We start from the raw sequence: 18,130 nt of genomic DNA, 5'->3' as shown, positions 1-18,130 counted from the left end.
TGCAGTAGGTGGTATAGTGCTTAGCAGCCCCATCAGTCAAACAAATCAGTAACAGCTTGCACTGTACGTGCTTGAGCCTTGTCCTGCAAAATGATGGTCAGGTCCTGCAAAAAGTGTCATCACTCCTGTCTCTAAGCTGGTCGCAGGTTGTGTTCCAAAAATGAACAGCATAGAGACTAAATATATGCCCAATCTATAATTTTGCAGTGAACTTTATTCACATTTAATGTCAGATAGGAAAGTGTTTGAAAAGTGATACTAAATCTACGTCCAATTCATAATTTTATAGTAAATATTAACAGTAACATTATTGAAACCATTCACTTTGACTGAGCCCTGAAGGCAATAGTGTGTGCCATAACCTGTTGTAACTACGCAAATAGCTTTGTTCTTCTATAACTGTTAGCACTTTTTTTAACGTGAACATATGCAGATGCCAGAGTTCAGTGCTCTCTCCTGTGACAAAGTATAGACTGTGTTTGCCTATTGAAGTTATTTATTTTCAGTTTCTTGAACAAGAATGTTACTCATTCCTATGCCTAATTAGGCTGGCGACCGTTGTTATTATCATTTGGACACTGTGGATAGGTAAATTATTGTTTGTTACTGTTTAAATATTTACGTAATTCTGACTTTCACTTCCGATAAGCCACCTCCGATAGGTACATCACGGTCAACATAACAAAATTCCTCAGAGGGTGACACTGCTCTGCTTCTTTATACTGTAATTGCTTTAATAAAAATAATTTCACTATAGGAAATGCCTCCAGCTTTGCAGTTATAGTATAACAGTAGCGGACGGTAGTGCTATAACTGGACTTGGATAAGCTTCTCAATGATCCCTGCACACACTCTAAACGAACCTGTTAAGAAAAGCGCTACTCTTCTCTGGATTTTCTCTATTTCATCTATCAATCCTGGGACATGTATCAGTACAGGTCCCAGACTGACTAGAATTATTCCGGTATTGGTCGAACGAGGTTTTTATAAGCTACCTCTTTTGTGGGTAGGCTACACTTACTGAGGATTCTTCCAACGAATCTGTCTGGCACCTGCTTTCCCTACGATTAGTTTTATGTTGTCATTCCACTTCAAACTGTCCTTTACACATATTCTTAGATATTTTATTGATGTGACTGCCTCCAGTGATTGTTCTGCAATCGTAGAATCGTACAGTGATGAATGTTCGTGGACCACCACCGGCTGAATTGCTTCAAGGCCGACGCCATCGGACACTGCTCCACCTGCTCCACCTTCCTCAGCATCCGGCGCCGAAGGAAGGCCGCGAGTATCGCTTCGCGTCGCACGATATTGTGTTTTACAGGGTTTCTAGCGGCAGCTGACGGAGGGCGCCAGACGAGATAGTCCGTCGACTTAGCGCTTGCGCTTCAGGTCCAGATGGCTTGCAGCGCCGACATCAAAGTCAACTTCGCCTCTGTCATGTGCACGATGATCTTGCAGTGTCTCTCCCCCCAGATTCACGGATCCAGAGGACAGCGCGGCCACAGCAGCCGCCAGAGGGTGTCATCACTACACCGCCGGACGAGGTGGCTGTGAAGCAATTCCGCCGGCGAGGACCATATTGTTCGCACCCATTCGGAGTGGCGTTAGGAAATAACTTGCCAACGAGGCGTTACAAGCAAATCCTGCTCCTAACGAAGACAGATTTTTTTTGCTTGCATTTATTGTCTGTTCGTTGCATTTGTGTCTTCCAAAATGCCCACCCTGCCTCTCCCGCCACCTGCTCAGGCGCCACAGCCGCAAGCGTTAGATGCCACACAGCTAATGCAGATATTTCAGTTCCAGACGCAACAGATCTACATGTTACTCAACCCGGTACCGCAGCTACTGGGCAACGCTGCGAGCCCGACGGAACAAGCACCGCCTACTACAGCTGCTATATCACCCTTTCGTGAACAAAGAGAAATGGCTCGAGTGGTTGTCCCAGTTTTAGACCCAAATGGCTCTGAGCGCTATGGGACTTAGTTCCATAGAACTTAGAACTACCTAAACCTAACTAACCTAAGGACATCACACACATCCATGCCCGAGGCAGACTGTAGCGCCTAGAACCGCTCGGCCACACCGTTTGAGACCCACCTTCTAGCTCACAACGTACCAGGTACTATGAAAAGCCATTATTTCTTATCGACGGTAGGCAGTTCAGTGTTCCGCCTCATCACCAAATTATTTCCTAACGCCACTCCGAGTGGGCAGGATCCCACACTTTGTGCCTGTTTATGAGCAGTATGTTACATCTGTTTATGTTGAGGGTCAACTGCCAGTTATAGCACAAAGCGTCGATCCTTTGCAGGTCTTCCTGCATTTCGCTTTGCTAGAGTTGGGACTTCTCTATATACAACAGCCCCATCGGCAAAAAGCCTCATCAGACTTCCGACGTTATCCACTAGGTGAATAATATACAGAGTGTTTGAAATTCTTTGCATAAAACATCTCCGGGTCACAGATCGCGGCACGGAGAACAACTTTTAGTAGAGATAAAATGTTCACTGACGCTTCCCTGAGGCGGTAGGGAAACCTGATAGGTCATGAAAGAGGAAGAGAAATACTGAGGTCAGTCACATGAAGGCAATGAACTTATTAAGTGGCGACAAGCTAAATTTTGTGCCGGTCGGAGACCCGAACCCGGATTTCTAGCTTTACGCGAGCGGTCGCCTTAACGGTTTCGACTATCCGACCACGTTTTTTGTGCACCTCAAATTCGCGACTTGTAGCACACTACTTCTGTAGCGACCACTGTCCACCATATTGCTCGCAGCATTTAGCACGATTCACGCAAGAGGCCGGACCGACGGTGCATCCACAGTGAAGATGTAACGAAATGCCGTCAATGCGATATACAGGGTGATTCAAAAAGAATACCACAACTTTAGGAATTTAAAACTCTGCAACGACAAAAGGCAGAGCTAAGCACTATCTGTCGGCGAATTAAGGGAGCTATAAAGTTTCATTTAGTTGTACATTTGTTCGCTTGAGGCGCTGTTGACTAGGCGTCAGCGTCAGTTGATGCTAAGATGGCGACCGCTCAACAGAAAGCTTTTTGTGTTATCGAGTACGGCAGAAGTGAATCGACGACAGTTGTTCAGCGTGCATTTCGAACGAAGTATGGTGTTAAATCTCCTGATAGGTGGTGTATTAAACGTTGGTATAAACAGTTTACAGAGAATGGGTGTTCGTGCAAAGGGAAAAGTTTTGGACGGCCGAGAACGAGTGATGAAAATGTAGCACGCATCCAGCAAGCATTTGTTCGCAGCCCAGGAAAATCGACTCGCAGAGCTAGCAGAGAGCTGCAAATTCCACAATCAACTGTATGGAGAGTCCTACAAAAAAGGTTAGTTATGAAACCTTATCGTCTGAAATTGGTTCAAGCACTGTCTGCAGCTGATAAGATTAAAAGAATCGATTTCTGTGATTTTATCCTTGCTCAAATGGAAACAGATGAATCTTTCGTTTCAAAGATTGTGTTTAGTGATGAAGCAACTTTCCACACTAACGGGAAAGTCAACCGTCACAATGTCTGTATATGGGCACTGAGAATCCGCGGGAAAAAACTCAGTATGAACGTGACTCGCCTAAGGTGAACGTTTTCTGTGCCATTTCAGCCAATAAAGTTTTTGGTCCCTTTTTCTTCGAAGGTGCTACTGTAACTGGACTACAGTATCTGGAGATGTTAGAGAATTGGCTGTTCCCTCAGCTCGAACAAGAAGCACAACAATTCATATTTCAGCAGGATGGAGCGCCACCACATTGGCACTTATCTGTCCGTCAATACCTGAACGTCAACTACCTGAGGCGATGGATCGGCCGCCAGGCAGCCCGTGACAGAGCACTTCATCACTGGCCTCCAAGAAGCCTGATCTTACCCCCTGCGATTTTTTCTTATGGGGGTATGTTAAGGATGTGGTGTTTCGGCCACCTCTCCCAGCCACCATTGATGATTTGAAACGAGAAATAACAGCAGCTATCCAAACTGTTACGCCTGATATGCTACAGAGAGTGTGGAACGAGTTGGAGTATCGAGTTGATATTGCTCGTGTGTCTGGAGGGTGGCCATATTGAACATCTCTGAACTTGTTTTTGAGTGAAAAAAAAACCTTTTTAAATACTCTTTGTAATGATGTATAACAGAAGGTTATATTATGTTTCTTTCATTAAATACACATTTTTAAAGTTGTGGTATTCTTTTTGAATCACCCTGTATTACTATTATGCAGGGTGTTTGTTTTGACTTGCGTAAGGTTTTCTCAAACCACTGTTTCCCATCCGCGATAAATGGCGCTGTAATCGACAAGTATCAACAGTATCTGTTTTGCAATTAAGACCCGACGCAATTGATACTACATTTCATTTACGATGTAATCGTAAACCCTTATGTTCTAACGGTTTACTATTTGCGAAATTTACTGTAGTGTCGCAAATTCGATTGCACAATACACTGCGGTTAGCCGTTTCAGTGTCTGGTTAGCAACTACGTTTAACGTGATTCAGGAACAATGACATGGATGTGATAGTTTTCTGTTCTCATCGGGATGCTTGATACCGGTGAGTCCCCTTGCGTCTCACCATTGCAGTGCTTGATTTCGGTGAGTATAAATGGCAGGTGCGCGTGCCGCTATCACTTCATGGACATTTTATACCTTTCTACAATGGTTACGGTTGGTATTCCACCGGTAGCCGCATAGCGGCCAGCGCGAGAGTTACTGGAAACACACACCGAAATCAGTCATCCTGATGGCGGGGTTCGAGGACAGCCATCGAAATTAAGCATTCCGGTGGTTTGGGGACTCACTAAAATGAACCACGTACGGAACAGAAAACTACGTTATCATCCAAGGATCTTATGCGCCACAAATTTCAGTGTCTACCTATGTTATTGTCTGTATTGTACAATCACATTTGGAGCAGTCAAGTAACATTTGAATATCCATATCAAACGTTAGAACACAAAGATTTACATTTGATTCGTCAATGAAATAGATAATCAATTATTAATTGTAAACCACGCGTGTTTTTTGAGGTAGAATCCGAATATGCAGCAAAAATGGAGGGTTCCCGTTTGAAAATACGAAGTTGACGCCGTCCACGCAAGAGGAGTGATTAAGATATGGCCAGTTAGAGCATAGACATATGTCCTATTTACTAATAACTTTTTACGTAGAACATAGTTTTTCGTAAGATGCATCGTTTTCGAGATGTTTACTTGTCTCAAGTTAAAATAAACATCTATGTGTGGTGCCTGTTCTTCTGGGCATGTAAGAAAGAACATACACCACACATGCAACAGTAAAAATAATTAGGAGAGGCGTGACCTCTTGGTTGTAGTACAAATTTAGGCAGATCTGAATATTCGCCAAAGCAAGCTGGAGTTGGTGCACATGGAGGCTAAAATATCAAAACTTCCATAATTTTGCGAGGGAAACATTGTCGTCGTTGCTTGGAATAAATTAAATTTAACTTCTTGCCTGTAACTTTCGAGAAGCTAAAATGAGACACTGCTGCTATTACTTTGGTGCTGTTTCCTTTTTTGTTCACTCTGTATGAGCCAAAGTTTCTGCTCTTAGTTCGGACACAGCGTTCCACTTTATGAAGAGGAATGGAACATTTCTAACTCCACTTGTTTCATTTACCTCTCTTTGTCAAATGTGCTGCGCGTAGCTGGCTTCCGTGGTGCATATTTGAATGAAGTGCTGGAAAAGGAACACCACGCACAGTTCCACGGCGTCTCTCACAGCCATTTTAGCCAGTCAGTGTAACGAGTAATCTCTTCAGTGTTCCCAGTGAGGCGATATATTCACAGATGAGCGATAACGAGGTACTATTCGCGCAACATTGGCTGCCACGCTATCTGTCCTTTTTCATTTGTGCAAGGAAGTTTGCTGACGAGAGGATTAAAGTGGTATCAGTGGGAATTTATTTCGATCGACAGCGTCGCTACAAATAGCCTGTTTTTCCAGAATACCATACTGCATCTCGAGAGAAAATGAACAGTGCTGTACTCCCTTCAGCGCTTACATGAGTAGCTACGTATCATTAGAGCTGTTCTCTCTGAAAAGATGGTAAGTAGATTATTTCGAGAAACTACATTTTCCCATGATACGCTGTGAGATTCGCGTATTGGTTTACGTCATATTTGACATTAACAGAACTTTAACTCCATATTTAGAAGACGATTGGCGCTAGTTGATCAAAACACTATGGTGTGAACCATATTAGTTTACAAATACACACACATACACAGCTCTCAAAGGAAACGACATTTCTATATTCCTGTTTAGATTCTTGCCTCGATATAGAGGATGAATTTAAGTTTTCTAGAACATCACATTGCTGTTTTTTGGACAGCGAACATCCATAATTTCGTCTTCCTTCCCACCAGCAAGTACTGAAAGTACTGTGTTCAATAAAAATCAATGATGCATGGTACCAACCTAATTCAACTACACTGATGCTCATAAACTAAGGAAAATGCTGATACATGGTGAAACAACACTCTGGTGGGCGGTTTGGGGGTTTAAATCACCTCGAGGTATGACCATGCGGCGGATTTGACCTGCGGTCGTCGCACGGTGGCGCTGGCAGCAGTCCACGTACGCAGAGATGTGTTGGTGCATGTCAGAGTACGGTGCAGCGCGTAAGTGTGTAGACGTTTTCAGACGCGCTAATTGTAACTGTATGTTGAAAATGGCTCAAAGAACACATCTTGATGACGTTATGAGGGGTAGAATACTAAGGCGACTGGAGGCTGGTCAACCACAGCAGGTCGTAGCACAGGCCCTCCATGTGCCACAAAGTTTGATCTCAAGATTATGGCATCGATTCCAGCAGACAGGAACTTGTCCAGGCGCTACAGTACGGGACGTTCACAGTGTAAAACACCACAAAAAGACCGATATCTCATCATCAGTGCCTGCAGATGGCCACGGAATACTCTAGGTAGCCTTGCTTGGGACCTTATCACAGTCACTGGAACAGTTGTCTACAGACACACAGTCTACAAACGTCTGAACAGACATGGTTTATTCGCCTGGAGACCTGCAAGGTGCATTCCACTGATACCTGGTCACAGGAAAGCCCGTAAAGCCTGGTGTCAAGAACACAGTATATGGTCACTGGAACAGTGGTCCCAGGTTATGTTCACAGACGAGTTCAGGTATAGTCTGAACAGTGATTCTCGCCGAGTTTTCATTTGGCGTGAATCAAGACCAGATACCAACCCCTTAATTTCCTTGAAAGGGACCTGTATGGAGGTCGTGGTTTGATGGTGTGGGGTGGGATTATGATTGGTGCACGTACACCCCTGCATGTCTTTGACAGGGGAACTGTAACAGGTCAGGTGAACTGTATGTAACAGGTCAGGTGTATCGGGACGTCATTTTGCATCAGTATGTCCGCCTTTTCAGGGGTGCAGCGGGTCCCACCTTCCTCCTGATGGATGATAACGCATGGCCCCACCGAGCTGCCATCGTGGAGGAATACCTTGAAACAGAAGATATTAAGCGAATGGAGTGGCTTGCCTGTTCTCCAGACATAAACCCCATCGAGCACGTCTGGGATACTCTCGGTCGACGTATCGCTGCACGTCTTCAAATCCCTACGACACTTCAGGATCTCCGACAGGCACTGGTGCAAGAATGGGAGGCTATACCCCAGCAGCTGCTCTACCACTTGATCCAGAGTATGCCAACCCGTTGTGCGGCCTGTGTGCGTGTGCATGGTGATCATATCCCTTATTGATGTCGGGGTACATGCGCAGAAAACAGTGGCGTTTTGTTGCACATGTGTTTCGGTACGGTTTTCTCAACTTATCACCAATACTGTGGACTTACAGATCTGTGTCGTGTGTGTTCCCTATGTGCCTATGCTATTAGAGGCACGTTGTGTGTCACCACATTCTGCAATTATACTTAATTTATGAGACTGAGTATTTGGACCTCATGTTTCTACAGTGTTCCATACCATTACTGTGACCACCTGTAAAATGCCTGAATAACCACCTTTCGCAGCGTGGACCGCTGCGAGATGTGCAGGTAGAGCGTCTTTGAGGCCTGGAAGGTACCGACAGGGATGCGGAGCCATGCCCAGTAGCTTCGAAAGCTGCGCTAGTTTTCTCGGTTGGGGATCCACCCCAGCAGCCCGACAGATGTGGTCCCACCGGTTCCCAACTGGATTTGCATCTGGGAAGTACGTAAAATCATTCTGTCCTTTTAACCACGCACGTGCTTTGCGAGTTATGTGTAAGTTCGCATTGTCATGCTGGTAGTTGCCATCGTCCCGAGGAAAAACAGACTGCATGTAGGGATGAACATGATCCCCAAGGATAGACGCATATTGGTGTCGATGCTTTGTGCCTTCCAGAACGACGAGATCACGCAGGGAGTGCCACTAAAACGTTCCCCAGACCATAACTCTCCCCCTTCCGGCCTGGACCCGTCTGACAATTGTTCCAGGGCATTTGCTTGCAGACAGATCACGCTGTACATGCCAACGGCCATCTGTCCGATGGAACATAAAACGTGATTGATCGGAAAAGGCGACCCTTCGCCACTCAGTAGACGTCCACTTGCAGCACTGGTGTACAAATTGCAGCCTTCGTCACCAAACAACAGCCGTCAGCACGGTGCATGAACCAGGCTGTAATGCATACGTGCATTCCCTTCACGTGTTTAGCCCAAGTATCATGCACATTTATGCAATCGGGAATGCTCAGTAGCAGCCAGGATACATGTACATCTGACAATTATGCGTCAGCAAGGAGCGCGCCGGCTCTGAGCACTATGGGACTTAACATATATGGTCATCAGTCCCCTAGAACTTAGAACTACTTAAACCTAACTAACCTAAGGACATCACACAACACCCAGCCATCACGAGGCAGAGAAAATCCCTGACCCCGCCGGGAATCGAACCCGGGAACCCGAGCGTGGGAAACGAGAACGCTACCGCACGACCACGAGATGCGGGCTCAGCAAGGAGCATTAATGATAATATCGTAGGAGGCAATGTTGTGCAACCTTAGTAGGGACAAGATACGACTATTTGGGAGTAGGATCTTACAATCTGAGACAATGTTCCGAGACAAACTTCCATCACAACGTCCACAAACATGACGTCAGATCCGCCTAGCAACAGCGATCTGAACGCCCATTGGCTGAATATATAGGGCGAGAAAAAAGTCTTTGGACACCTTCATAAGTTGGAAGATTAAAGGGAAAATTGAAATGTGATGATGGGAACATAGGTTTGACGTGGGGCCGGCGTATATATATATTAGGTTAGGTTAGGTTAGGTTAGGTTAGGTTAGGTTAGGTTAGGTTAGGTTCCAAAAGAACGGTAGCGAGTAAATATTACAGCTGTTAAACAAGATAAAGTGGAGGTATTAGTTACCAGAAAGCCACTTGTCGTGGGCAGTCTCTATCACGAGTATGGAAAGTGAGAAATGTGTTAATGTGTTGTAATGGGCTGAATAGCGGCGTGGCCAAGAGCCGCCATATTGGAAATTCTGTGAAGGGTGTTTCAAAGTATTCTTTAGTAAAACGAGTATAGTATAAAACGTTGTTGACATTTAAGAACTGGCATCCCGAGACACTACACTTCAGCAGGATCAGGAGTTACATGGAACCTGTCGCCTGAGCGCTACTACTGTGCGACGAAAGACTACCGAAGCAGCAACACACCAGGTTAATGATACAGAAACCAGAGAAGTAAGGCAGAGTCGCTCCCTTCTCGGTAAAATGCCACTGAGGGCACTGTAAGGCGCCTGCTGCGGCGGCCAATACGCAGCAATTTTCGCTGAACAGTCGCGAGCAGACACTGTTGGAAGCACAATCTGGGCGATTGTTGCTCGACAGTTGCACGTCTATTCGCTCGTACTTATCTCCGCAATCGTCATTCACCCCAGTCATTAGTGGCCTGTGGTGCACCCCAGTTGCCTCGGCGAAAGTTTTGGATAGAGTTATTTTACTATGCACCGTATACTTGAATCACAACGGTACGCGAACAGTTACAAACTTAGCCATTTAGAACATACTTGCATCTTTGGTCCCGGAAGCCAATGATCGTCCTCTTTTGGACGTATGATTAATCACTCCGTTTTTGCATTACGACAACTACTGCACTGTTGTGACTATGTAGACTTTCCCGGCGTATTAGTATATCAAATTCTTGTCGGATTTCCAGCCGGATCAAACTGTCATCTGAACACAATATTTGAGCGGTCCACCTGGCCGCCATCATCAGGTGAGGAAAGCTACGCTGATCTCGCCGATAACTGATTCCACTCGCAAATGACTGCACCTTTATATGCATCGGAAGTACAACAGCGCATGCGCTAGATACAGTGCGCACGCGCTCAATCATACCTGTTGCTCCCTGGCGCAAAAAGAGTTGCAGCGCCTCCGGTGGTGAATACTGTTGAAAACGATATATCGTTACAAACGATTACTCATAGCCGGCCGATTCAGATGCCGTTGTTTCTTCATATCTAATAAAACAGGATTCTATGTTTACTTGGCGGGTATCCATTATCACGATTAATGGTATTATCTGCTAGTATGATTTCAACAGATTCTTTTAAGACACAATCCCACTACTTGCGTCTCACTGTCTAGCATCCTGTGTCTCTCTGTACGGCATTGCTTAGTCACCGCAGATTTATCTGGTTGTAATAATCGCGAATGGCGATGAAGATCAATACACCTGTCGTTGACGGTACTAATAGTTTGACCAATGTAAATTTTCCCGCACTCACTCGGTGTTTTGTAAACGCCAGACTTCCTCAAACCTAAACCATCTTTAACCGAGTCAAGAAGTACTCGAGTGTTGGCTGGCGGACGAAAAACACATCTGATCTCATATTTCTTCAAAAGTCTACACTGTTATTCGAAACACTCGGACTCGCTTTGTATACCATCCGTTGCTAGTCCTGCCACCTGCCACGTGTGAGTGGATTTTGAACGTTGGCGGTGGTCACATTAATGTGACTGGACTGTGTATTCTGACAAGCAGCTTCTCATTAGGTTTCATGAGGCTAAGTGGACCACATTCCAGATTTTCCCTTGGTAGGAAAAAAAGCGATTACTGCTGTATTGAGTTCGCATAGGAAATATGTGAGTTCCTAGTAAAAGTTCGCAGCATTTATCGCTCAATAAGTTACATATGATGTAACCTCCCAACAGTTTATTTCAGTGACCTTGCAATAATAATCTGACTAACATCTCAATAAAAATGTGACTCACATATAACCTTTCAATAATTAACTGACTATGAATCTAAACTGGTAAATCTGAACGTCAGCAATGCTGCGTCATGGCCGTGAAAAGTCATTCTGAATAAACTGATAGTTCTTACCTCAATTATGTCGCCGGATAGCGCGTATATATCTGCTCCTATAAGAAATTTTTCTGGCATAGGCCAGTGCAATGCTGGCTACCAGATTTGTTATGTATAAAAAGAAACAACTGATTTTTCTTTACGATAATCGGGATGACCATGGATAGGACAAATTAGTAAAATCTTTAAATTCAGATGAATGATTGTCAAAAGTTATTTTTATAAGAGAGATAATTATTAAAAGATTTTTTTAAAAAATATTTACATGGGACTTGATATAACAATAGTACAATATCAATTGCTACAAATTACATATGCGCGCGGCAATAAATAATAATAGTTTTTGCTTTTACCTTATACTACATCGCTCAGGCACCGCCATTGCTCTCCACGACCGGCCCCAGCAACTCCACACAGGACAAAAGTGCTCTCTGTGAGCTATACAACTCGACAACTGCTCTCTAAGAACGACCTGACCCAACCGCCCGACTGCGAGCTACTGCGAACTACTGCTGCCGACACTGCTCTCTGGTCTGCGATTCTATTATAGCTTACATCTTACAGGCAGCGCGTGAGCAATCCATCGAAGTTACATCTGCTTGAGTGCGCTAGCAATAAATCCCTTAGTCATGGATCTCTTGCAGTATTACTTAACTCTATTCTGAAAAGCTCCGACTTTAGATGAAATTATTTATCGGCTGGCATTACTTAAATTCCAAGCAATGAACGTAAAGTATGAACAACGTTCATAAAGAAACATCAACGTTCGTAAGTTGGAAGGTAGAATGGGTCAGCTAGTATCCCACTTCTCAGACAGAGTCCTTTGTTTTAAGCAGGAGCATTTTTTCACTGGTTGGAAACTGAGCATCTATTATCATCATGTGTGGTGTTTACAAACGCATATTTTCTGAGAAATTGAGGAAACAAACTGTTAGGAGTGCCTCTTATGTACACTAAGGTAAACTCTGTTAAAGGAGAGCGCCCTTGGTGTAACGAACAAGGTAAGTGGCTGGGGAAGAGAGAACCTGAATTTGATCCCTAGACGCATTCTAAGTTTCTGTTTTTTTTTGTATTGGAGTTGATAGAAATAGGAGGGTTAATGAGCTAATCAATAAGAAATTATAACAAGGTGGGCAAAAAAATTCTCAAATGACTTAAATTAGTAAGGATCAAAAATTTTGATCCTGGTTGCCTTACCATGGCTGTTTCACTTACTCTCTTACGAGTTCGTACTTTCCTTCGAAAACAACACGGATGGCACTTGTCATATAAATATTCAAAGTAAATACTGTCGCGGCATCAAGAACATCTAATGATGCAATTTCGCGCATCTACATTGTTTCTTCCGAAGATATGGAAGTAAACGGACTTGGTCTACATTTAAAAATATTTCTGTTTTGGGAATTAATTGTAATGCATACCACTTATACGATAACATCGCCGGAAAATTAGTGCTTATGCTATGAATTTGTGATGCATCCACGCGGGTGTGAAATGCCCGCTGCGTCTCCAGAAGCAGGATGCAATTTTGAAACTTCCAATAAAGTTCTGTACTGTGCCTTGCTGTAAAAAAGCACGGCGCAATCGGTTGTACGTGGTCCGTCGTGACGCATTCACAGGAATATACATACAACGAGGAATAAAATTTTAATTCCTTACTAATCCAAGTCGTTTGAGAAATTTGCCTGCATTGTTATTGTTCGTTATTGATAACCTTATAAACCCACCTATTCCTACCAATTTCGGTAAGGAAAAAAATACAAATTATAAAAGCCTGCAGAATGCAACTGAGAACTGAACACAGGGTTCCAGCTTGTCAGCTGGATGCTTTCTTCGGTACACCATCAGCGCTTCGGTTGAACGCCATTTACATTCTAGGTACATGAGCGGCAGTTATAATAGTTTCCTTTTTGATTTCTAGGAAACTACTCTTTTGCAGCCCACATACATGATGATGAAAAATGCTCAGTTTTCAATTATCTACCAATCCTGTCAACTTTGAGTCGATTACGAGTCATACATTTTAGGGGCAGTTTTCTCAATACTGAGGGTTGGGGGTGGGGGGAGGTAGGGGGAGGGAGCTGTTGTGCCGTATGGTAGACGCTTTCATTTTAGGTTGTACACAAGCAATTTGCGAAATATGCGCTTGTGAGCGAAGCTCTAATTCCGCCCATACGACCGGCTCAGCGAAACCAGGGTGTCGTCTCGCCGCATACGCCTGTTGCGCAGGCAACCCTGCTGGCTATGAAGTACCACGTTGAGCGTATACGAGACGCGTTAGGAAAGTAAAGGTCCATTTAGGCGCGAAATGAAAACCACTGTGAAAATCCGATGGTACTTTGAACAGATGTGTTGGGCAGTGTCTTTTTAGTGTGCCTGTCGATCGCTTCACGTCGCTCTTTTCAGTTCAGAGTGCAAACTCCTCACGTAGAAATGCCTAAAACAGCAGTGTCTCCTGCCAAGTATGGGGATCTAGTGAGAGACTTCACCTAAAGCTATGCAGCCTACATAACATAAATGTCATGCATTTCTTTCAAATACCACACACAAGATTTTTATATTCTCTTACTCTCTACACGCAAACTGTTAGCTCAAAAAAAAAAAAAAAAAAAAAAAACAACTGCATCTTTTTGTAAGAAAAGGACTGTATTGTGGGTGATCAAACACTTCCCATCGGAAACGCTGCAGAATGCGGCTGACAATTGTCTTGAAGAAAGAAACGCAAGACATTTATGTTACGTAGGCTGCGTAGCTTCAGGCAAAGTCTCTCACCAGATCCACATATTTGGCTGGAGAAAATCAACAGGACCTTTTTGTAGGAAATTTAATATAGTTAAATTTTGGATGGGGATACATTTTCTGTGGATGCCACGGTTTTCAAGCTATTGAAGAAAAACACAACTGAAGGTAAATTTTGTACTGTTTTTGTTGAGTATTCTAGAACTATAGCCGCTAGCGAAAACGCATCACAGTACAAATTTTAACTACATTAAATTTCTTACAAAAAGACACTGTTTATTTTTTACAGAGCTAACAGTTTGCTTGTAGTGCGTGAGAGAATATGAAAATCTTATGCGTGGTATTTGAAGGCATTGAGGACTTATAAAACTCATGGGTAGGGGCAGTAGATGGTGGTGGTTAGTGTTTAACATCCCGTCGACAACGAGGTCATTAGAGACGGAGCGCAAGCTCGGGTTAGGGAAGGATTGGGAAGGAAATCGGCCGTGCCCTTTCAAAAGAACCATCTCGGCATTCGCCTGAAACGATTTAGGGAAATCACGGAAAACCTAAATCAGGATGGCCGGAGGCGGGATTGAACCGTCGTCCTCCCGAATGCGAGTCCAGTGTGCTAACCACTGCGCCACCTCGCTCGGTAGGGGCGGTTGAATCACCCAATATATGCACAGCGTGGCCAGAAACAAACTGAAAAGCTTGCAGCGGTGTTGCATGGTACGTTGTGCTGGAAAGTAGTTGTTAAGAAAAACAATAGATACATTGTGGCGTTTCCGAGTTAATTAGTATTGAGGCCGTTGCAAGCGCAAATTTAAGACGCCCGTCAGAGACGGTGTCACCAAACGTGTTTTTCATTTGGTTTCCTACAACCGAACAAGAGAACAACAGTTGGCAGTTGATGGTTGGAGTGCTGACACCAAAGTTTTCAGACAGTCTGCATAATCAGGGGTGGCGTGGTATATATAGGGATCTTGTCAACCCTTTCAGCATCAACCGCAGCCCGAAGATAGCGCATTGAGGTGCCGTAACTGGTAGATATAAAACAAATAAAACGATAGGGACTGCTGTAGGCGATTCATTTTCTCTCTAAAGTGAAAGTTGTCAGTTAAATGGCAATGATGGAAATTAGCGAGTAGAGTCTCCGACCGCGCGTGGACGGCGAGTTCAGATATGTCATCATAGGATCACACGGAGAATTTAAACCGAGTAGGCGGAGCTCATTTCTGATCTCTAGGCGAAGCACTTTTGGGTAGGGGGCGCCCACCTGGACCTCACATGCACAGACAACGTGTTAATAGGACTATCTGGCGGGTAGCCCATCCAACCTCCGCCTTCACGCGGACGAACTGCTTTGGAAAAGTGTACTAAAGAGAACCGCTCTTAATGATCTGAGAACAGCGTGATGTATTGGTATTCATCGTTCCACACATGATGTGCTCGAGATGAGGATGTTGATCACTGGCACACACTACAACGCTACACCGAACAGAACACTGCTGCACGTTGAATTTCACCTGGGCTCATGGTAGCCACAGGCTCCAAGTCTCTGGGAGTCGCTAGTGTTTCCTTGTAGACCTCTTGGTTTTCTCTTCCCCACACATAAAGGTGCACAAGTTTTAAGTCTCGTGAGCGTGATGTATGAAAATTGATCATTCCAGACATGGAGTCTATTGTGACAAGTGAAACAGACCGTATCCGTGAACAGTACAAATTGTATTAAAATCGGCACTTCGGTACTTCGTTTGGTACGAAACTTTCAGCAACAAAATGCGAGACTAATAGTGTTTAGCCGAGAATTGCGACTGCTGCTCAGAAGGCGTCGCGATGATTAACGAAAGCGGAAAGTCCCACAGTCATCGAAAAAACTTTTATTTTGATAAAATTCCGTGGAATTTACGTCTGTGAGCACACTGGCGCCAACGGCCTTGCCGCAGTGGTAACACCGGTTCCCGTCAGATCACCGAAGTTAAGCGCTGTCGGGCCGAGTTAGCACTTGGATGGGTGACCATCCGGTCTGCCCAGCGCTGTTGGCCTTTGTCACGCAAACTGGGGAGCTTCTTGACTGAGAAACAGCGGCTCCGGTTTCGGAAACTGACATACGGCCGGGAGAGCGGTGTGCTGACCACATGCCCCTCCATATCCGCATCCACTGACGCCTGTGGGCTGAGGATGACACGGCGGCCGGTCGGTACCTTTGGGCCTTCATGGCCTGTTCGGGAGGAGAGCACACTGGCAATGCTCCTGGTAAGCACCTTCGACAGGCTAACTTAAATATACGCGGAATGAGTATACACACTGGTGTGAAAAGCTTAAGAGCGAAGTAACCATAGAATGATGTGTCACTATCAACTAACATCGTTCGATGAAACTTGGACCACACTAAAAAGAAAAGCTACAGTCTATTACAAAAGGTAACAGAAAGAAGTACACAATGACACGAACAGAAACGACACTTTCATCAAGGACAATAACTACACTGAAGTAATCGCGATTTATGATGGTCTCGCTGTCATTACAAAAGGTAGGGCATGGTAATTAAAAGGCTGTGTAATCGCCAAGGACCTTAATGCTTGCTCTCTAGAGTGTTCCTATGCTGGTCACAAGGCTGATAAAGTGTTCTTGTGGTAGGGCGTCCCGTTCCTCCACATCCATTCCTCCAACCGCAGGACGGTTCAGAATAGCTCTGAGCACTATGGGACATAACATCTGAGGTCATCAGTCCCCTAGAGCTCAGAACTACTTAAACCTAACTAACCTAAGGACATCACACACATCCATGCCCGAGGCAGGATTCGAACCTGCGACCGTAGCGGTCGCGCGGTTCCAGACTGAAGCGCCTAGAACCGCTCGGCCACAACGGCCGGATTGCGGGACGGTCGTCGGTGCATGTGTACGTGGTGTACTATGGGGAGCATCCCACACACGTTAGATGGTATTTAAGTCGTGGTAACGAGTAAGCAAGGTGTAATGGTGTGAGAAGCATAAAATTGCATGGGTGTACTAAACTTCAGAACCTTGAACATGGTACACTAACTGGTCAACATTATTTTGTTACTGTACTCCTTCCCCACGTGACTCTTTTAAGGGATGCATTCGGTACTGACTTTACTTTTATGGATGGCAGTGGGCAACCATATCGAATAGCGGAGGAGAGGAAGTCTTGGAACGACAGAATATTCGCCAAACGGATTAGCCTATCCTTTCCCCCCATTTAAATCCCATCGAGAACATGTGGGATGTGTTGGAAGACGTACTGCAGCAGATATCAACCGCGCCGGTGGAAGAATGGGACGCTCTACCACAAGAATCAGCGTTGTGACCAACATAGGACCCCGCTGCAGAGCAAGCATTGCCGCTCGTGGTAATTACACATATTAAGAACCATGTCCCACCTTTCGTAATGTCCAGGGGAGCTTCATGAATCGCGATGACTTCAGTGTGATTATTGTCCTTGAATAAAAATGTCAGTGTCATTCCTGTTCGTCTCACTGCGTATTTCTCTCGATTACCTTCAGCACTATACCGTCACAGTTCCTTCTATGTACGGCCGAAGTTTCATGAACTGTGCTACTTTTCAGTGATCAATCATGCGAAATTTGCTTTGGTCGTTAAGTTTTGGACACCAGTGTAATCGAGATGCAGGTTTCGCCAAGTTGTAGTGGACAATATGGAGAATTTTCCGACGTGTACAACTAATTTTTAAAATCTGTAGCTGCCGATAACTGCCGAACTACCAGACTTTTAAGAAAATAGAACTATATATTTTCTCTGTGGCATTGGGAAGAGTCTACGAAGAGAGCTTCATCAACATATAACGTGTTTAACTTGATCAAATAATGATAACAGCTGTGGAAACCACAGTCCTGCAGTTAGGAGAGGAGCCCTCACAAACATTTGCCCTACTGTACCAAATGCAAGTGAACGCGTTAATAGAATAAAGTCCGTATTTTTACCTGACCGCATGACGCTCACCAAAATGTGGTGTGCAAAAGTCGCCACAGAACTGAAAGTCGACGGAAAGAGTTGCTCCATAAGCAGGGAAGTGCAC

At 44.6% G+C, this 18,130-nt stretch overlaps 1 protein-coding gene and 1 pseudogene across 1 annotated transcript in view; one reads left to right on the top strand and one right to left on the bottom strand.

The window, feature by feature from the left end:
* The window catches only part of LOC124623021 (synaptotagmin-11), a 183,551-nt gene that overhangs the window by 102,147 nt on the left and 63,274 nt on the right, over window positions 1-18,130 (bottom strand). The window lies entirely within an intron of this gene.
* Window positions 15,998-16,115, top strand: LOC124623208 (annotated as a pseudogene).

The sequence above is a fragment of the Schistocerca americana genome, chromosome 7 (genome assembly GCF_021461395.2).
Source record: "Schistocerca americana isolate TAMUIC-IGC-003095 chromosome 7, iqSchAmer2.1, whole genome shotgun sequence".
NCBI lineage: Eukaryota > Metazoa > Arthropoda > Insecta > Orthoptera > Acrididae > Schistocerca > Schistocerca americana.
The sequence above is the reverse complement of the archived record's forward strand: the minus strand, read 5'-3'. Positions and strand labels throughout refer to the sequence as shown.